The sequence below is a fragment of the Culex pipiens genome, chromosome 3, assembly GCF_016801865.2.
Source record: "Culex pipiens pallens isolate TS chromosome 3, TS_CPP_V2, whole genome shotgun sequence".
NCBI classification, from domain to species: domain Eukaryota; kingdom Metazoa; phylum Arthropoda; class Insecta; order Diptera; family Culicidae; genus Culex; species Culex pipiens.
The window spans coordinates 125,140,952-125,146,951 of NC_068939.1; positions in this window are offsets into that span (position 1 = coordinate 125,140,952).

The window sequence follows — 6,000 nt, forward strand, 5'->3', positions numbered from 1 at the left end:
TTGGCGGAGAATTGGTTCCTAAAGCCCTTTGTAAATTTGTATGTACAACGAAAAAAAAACACGATTAAAACCCATTTCTGATCACTTTTCTTTCATTTCAATGCAAAAAATAATTTGACAAGACAACATTTTTCCGATGGATCAACTATGGTCCCCTTAGAACGAGCTGTCAAGTAGGACCTTTTTTTTGTCAAGAAGGGTCGCGAAGGTTTTATTTTAAAATTGATTTAAAAATCCATTTTAAATCCTTTGCGGTCGTACAATGGGTCATTGTACTCAGAAAATTAAACTTTATCGTTGTGAACAATAACATCACAAATTTAGGCTTAATTTTAGTACCCAATTTCCCAAAGGATTAATGACTTTTTTTTCTTCGTTAAAACATATTTTTTTAAGGTGCAACACTTCCAAATGAATTGAGACCGTAAATCAGAAGATGAAATTTTTGTCATCAAAGAATATCTGTAAATAAGATTTAAAAAACGGTTATTTTAGGCAATACTTTATTTATTGAAAAGCCGAATTGAAAAAAATGAGTATTTTTTTGGGACCGCAGCTGAGCAATTCTCTGAGATTTCGGTCATTCGATTTTTTTTGTATTTTTTAATCCGGCTGAAACTTTTTTGGTGCCTTCGGTATGCCCAAAGAAGCCATTTTGCATCATTAGTTTGTCCATATAATTTTCCATACAAATTTGGCAGCTGTCCATACAAAAATGATATGTGAAAATTCAAAAATCTGTATCTTTTGAAGGAATTTTTTGATCGATTTGGTGTCTTTGGCAAAGTTGTAGGTATGGATATGGACTACACTGAAAAAAATGATACACGTTAAAAAAAATTTGGTGATTTTTAATTTAGCTTTTTGTCACTTAAACTTGATTTGCAAAAAACACTATTTTTATTTTTTTTTTTTTATTTTTCAGCTTTTCAGAAATTTCCAGAACGGGCAAAAAATCTTTGACCGAGTTATAACTTTTTGAATCAATACCAAACATTCAATAATACGCCCATTTGAAATGTTAGTCTTGATTTAAATTTTTTGAAAATATTTTTTTCGAAAAGACCGGAAAATTTCACGAATGTTTCATGTTTTAACATTTTAAATCGGATCTATAGTTGCTGAGATATCGACATTAGAAAATGGTGGGTTGTTTATAGGTGAGGCTTAGAAAACAACAATTTTCCTGTTTTTTAACCTTTGCATGGCAATATCTCAGCAACTAAGGGTCGTATCAACAAAGTCCAAAAAAGCAAAATATAGAGAATTTTCTCAGCTTTTCAAAAATATTTTTTTCAATGGTGGGCAAACATGGGCACTATTTTAAAAAAATGAAAAACTGCCACTATTTTCAAAAAAGTTACCTAACAATGGTTATAACTTGGAAACGGTGCACTTTATCAAAAATTTACTAAAGTTCTTTTTGATTGCAAATTCGGTTTAACATCGAAAAATAAAGTTGAAAAATTTTTGCGACCAATATTTCAATTTTTTGAAAAAATCTGTATTGATTCAAATAATCATAACTCGGTCAAAGATTTTTTGCCCATTGTGAAAATTTCTGAAAAGTTGGCATTTGATGTCCTCTAAAACATATCAAAAAATAAAAAAAAATAAAAATAGTGTTTTTTGCAAATCAAGTTTTAGTGACAAAAAGTTAAATTAAAAATCACCAAATTTTTTTTTACCGTGTATCATTTTTTTTCAGTGTAGTCCATATCCATACCTACAACTTTGCCAAAGACACCAAATCGATCAAAAAATTCCTTCAAAAGATACAGATTTTTGAATTTTCACATATCATTTTTGTATGGACAGCTGCCAAATTTGTATGGAAAATTATATGGACAAACTAATGATGCAAAATGGCTTCTTTGGGCATACGGAAGGCACCAAAAAAGTTTCAGTCGGATTAAAAAATACAAAAATTAAAATTAAAGAAAAAAGACCGATTCCATAGAGAACTGCTCAGCTGGTCTCTGTGGCTGCGGTCAGAAAATCAGAAAATCCGTTCTCCAGACACAGATGTTTGAACAATAGCCTTTTTGTGTGGATAGCTGCCAAAATTGTATGAAGACTTGTATGAACGAATTAAAGTGGTATGCGCACTTTGGAAGGAACCGGTCAAGAAAAAAATCAAAAGGGCAGCAGCGGCAGCGAAAGCAAGCCAGAGAGGGTGAAGAAAAGCCCCAAGAAATCGTTCCCTCTCCTTTGTTCTGCTGTTCGTAAAGCTGTTCCATGACCCCTTTCCTTCCGATCTGCATACCAGCCTTAATGATAAAAAATTTCTTCTTTTGTCATAGAAACGGTACACTGAAAGTACCATCAAAATAAAAAAAAAAACATAAAATAATCGTGTAAAAGAATTGCTCTATTATTACTTAGTGGCCATCCATAAAACACGTCGAAAATTTTAAAGAAGCTCATTATAGTTATTGTCCATTAGAAAAACTCCCGACCTTAAGTTTCCACCGCGTGGTTTATGGATCGCCCCGGATTCTTCAAAACATTTATCACGAAACGACTCATATTACATTTCCGTCAACTTTATTGATTGACCCTTCGTTTGTTTCATCCTAGATATGGCAAGTAGCTTCATTACAGCTGAGGGGGTTGTTCATAGTGGACTTAAAGTTACATTTTTTTTCATCTGACTTTTACACACTTTTCCCAGGATATCTTCGGTTTTGGAAAGTTTGAAGGTCGATTTAGCTTTCATTTTACTCGCTTTCTTCGCTTCATGTTGGTGCACAAATTTTGACTTGGTTTATTGCACACCTTCGATAGATTAATGATAAACTTACACTTGGAGACAGCATTTTTTTATTTTATTTCGGGATGCTATACACGCATTGTGAATGTTTCATTCAGTGGAATTTCGCTTCTACAAAACTAACTTATTTATTTTTTTTGCCTTGACAGCAATTCGTGGGAATTGTCGTTGCTTTGGATCTGCATTCGCATTATTACTTTTCTTGCACTATCAGAGGGGAGGACAATAACATCATATAGTTTTAGCATCGATTTTTTTTTATTTTATATTATATTTTAGTCTTATTTCTTATTACTTTACTTTCTATTCTTCATACCAAATAATAAACAATCTTTTCTTCTTTCGATTCACAATATTTACAGTCCATATGTACAAATAAAAATCAATTAACAACGCAATTCCGTACTTTTTATTATCGTTTAATTTCACCATAATAATACTATATAAAGCATGCTAGAGAAAGGAAACACAGATTGAATTGTCTGCCCGGATGTCGTCCTACTTAGACCTTGGTAACAGTCATCGTTCCTACAAACTACAGCGTTGAGTTGCACAAGATGTACTTATTTATACACTAAACTAATGCTTAGCATAATCCTACACACAGTATGTGATCTCTTCTGCTCTTCTCAATTCCGGCATACGAAGAAAACATGGTGAGCATTTTGCGGTTTTCCTGCTTTTCAGAAAAAAAAAAACAAAATGGACAAGTTACACTTGTCTCTATCCCTCTAGAGGGTACACATAAAACTAAAAGGAATATTTGGGGACATTTTCCGCCCGCAATTTCTGGCGAGTTTTTCTCTGTTTTGCTGCTTTTGAAGCTCGATCGAGCACCATCACAGTGTTATGTTTTTGCGTGTTTTGAAAAGAGACATTTTCCGCCGCTGTGGTTCGAGCTGTTTAGTTGAACAAAATTCCGTCGATGAGTTGGTAGGGTTTTGGGGAAATCATAAACAGTACACAGCAAAACAATTCCTCATACAAATGTCAACTTGGTTGTTGTAAACTTGTCCATTTCCAACGTAAATACACTCAACCCCCGGTGGTTGGTCACTTTTTCGTTTGACACTTTTTTAGTTTGTACCCCGTTGGTTGGTCAAAGTCAAACTAAAAAGTGACGAACTGTCACGTTTTACACGGCGCTCACGTACACTATCAAAACAAACGTTTGGTAGTGTGTGTGAACCCCGTGTAAAAGGGGTGTCAAACTAAAAAGTGACCCCGTTCGTTTGACAACAGTTAGTGTCAAACCATCGGGGTTTGAGTGTATCGAAAAATCTCATCGAAGTGATTTTTTTTCAGAAAGCCCGCCACATTTCTCATAAGTTTGCCTTTGATCACTTTTTGATACGATAAAACGGCTTCGAGCTACAGCACTATTTCAATTACGAAATACAAAAATATTTAAATAGCTTACGCCCTTCTAAAATGTCACTCTCGAGTGCAACCGGCTCCATACCCACAAAAATGGCTTATATAAGTCATGAGTTCATTAAAACCGATGATGGTCAAGGACAATTGATTTCCTATTTGTCAAATATGGTTCGTTTTTTAATGTTGAAACTGAGTGATTTTTTTATTTATTCAGTAAAAAACTGGAATGCGTAACGTGATTTTTGAATGATCCCACTTTGTTTACACCTACAAAGTAGGAGGATGTTCAAGCACAAGCATGACTTTTTTCTTATTGATAAATGAGTTGTTTATAATAAGTCAGGGCCCCGGCGATGGCCTGATATGAGCTACCGAACAACATTGGCAATATGGCGTCGTTTGTTTACAAACATAAGATTGATTGTGGACGAACCGAAAAAAACCTTTTTTGTAAAAAAAATCTATAATTATTGTGCAATAACATTAGGTCTTACAAAACAAACAACATTTTGTTAAATTCTAGACCAGAATTTGCTTTATTATTATTTTTCAATTTTAACCACTTTTATCGCGATTCTGATCAAAATAGCACAGCAAATCATCGTGCCTTTAGTGTATCTTTAGTTTCCACATCGATTCGCTGTAGATTCGTGTTTAAATTTTGAAATTTAACATAAATTAAAATAAGTTGCAAAATTCCCAACTTCAGCCATGTGCAACAATTTCCACATCACCCGTGCAGGAAACCGATAATGGGGTAATTCATGCGTTCCAAACTGTCAAAATTCCAAAACGTCATTGCCAATCTTCGGTTTGCTGCTTTTGTTCGTGTTTGAAGTTTCGGGCCGAGACTCTGTAATAAGTAGTATTAGAGAGCATATATGGAGAGGCGAAATGTCACTCTCAGGGTTTCAATCGAACTGTCAAATCGAGGTTCCAATCGAGCAACAAGATCATGCAAGAACAAGGTTGGAATCAATTTAAAATAATTTTGGCAAAAAACGAGACTTATAACAATCACAAGTATTGTAAAACTGTCGTTGATAATAATCTGGTAGTTTTTGCTATGTTTGTGCTTGTTCGGTACAAGAAAATTGCCAGCACCAAAGAAAAACTACAAGTTTTTCAACCTTATATTTAAATGATTTTGGGTGTTTGAAATTTCTCCCAGAACATTTCATTTCCCTATGTAGGTCCTTACTTTTCAGCACCCAGGTAAAAAAGTTTAAAAGGACTTCAAACAGATAAATGTCCTCATTTGATATTTTAGACAAACATAAAAAAATTAGCTATTATTTTTGTTGAAAGTTCAGAAAAATTTCACTTAAGTATAATTTTTCAACATAAAACAAAAAACAAAAGTTTTCGAGATACCGTCAGTTTAAAATTACAGGCTGATTAGGTATACAAAAACTCGTTTTCATCGTTTTGATTCCTTTGTGAGGCTGTATCTCAGAAACTATTTGTCTGATTGTCAAAGTATTCTCAGCTTTTCAAAAATATTAGAGTGGTCCCTCATAAAGTATTTTCTAAAAACGAAAATTGTTAAAATTTTCAAAAATGATATCCTAAAACTGACAAAAACTTATAAACAGTGCCCTTTATCTAAAACATCGGAAAAAAAATTGTAAAAAGGGTGGGTTTCGTAAGAAAATTTGTCATAAGGGTATTTCAAAAACTTTTCTCAAATCAAACCATTCACATTAACGACCCCCGGGTCTTTTGTGGTCTCTATTGCAAGTTTCTGCTCGAACCTAGGAGTCCGAAGGCTTGAATGGGGAGAGCACCCAAACCTCTTTCTACTCCAAGGAACCTTCCACCCCAGTGTTTGAACTGACGACCTTCGGATT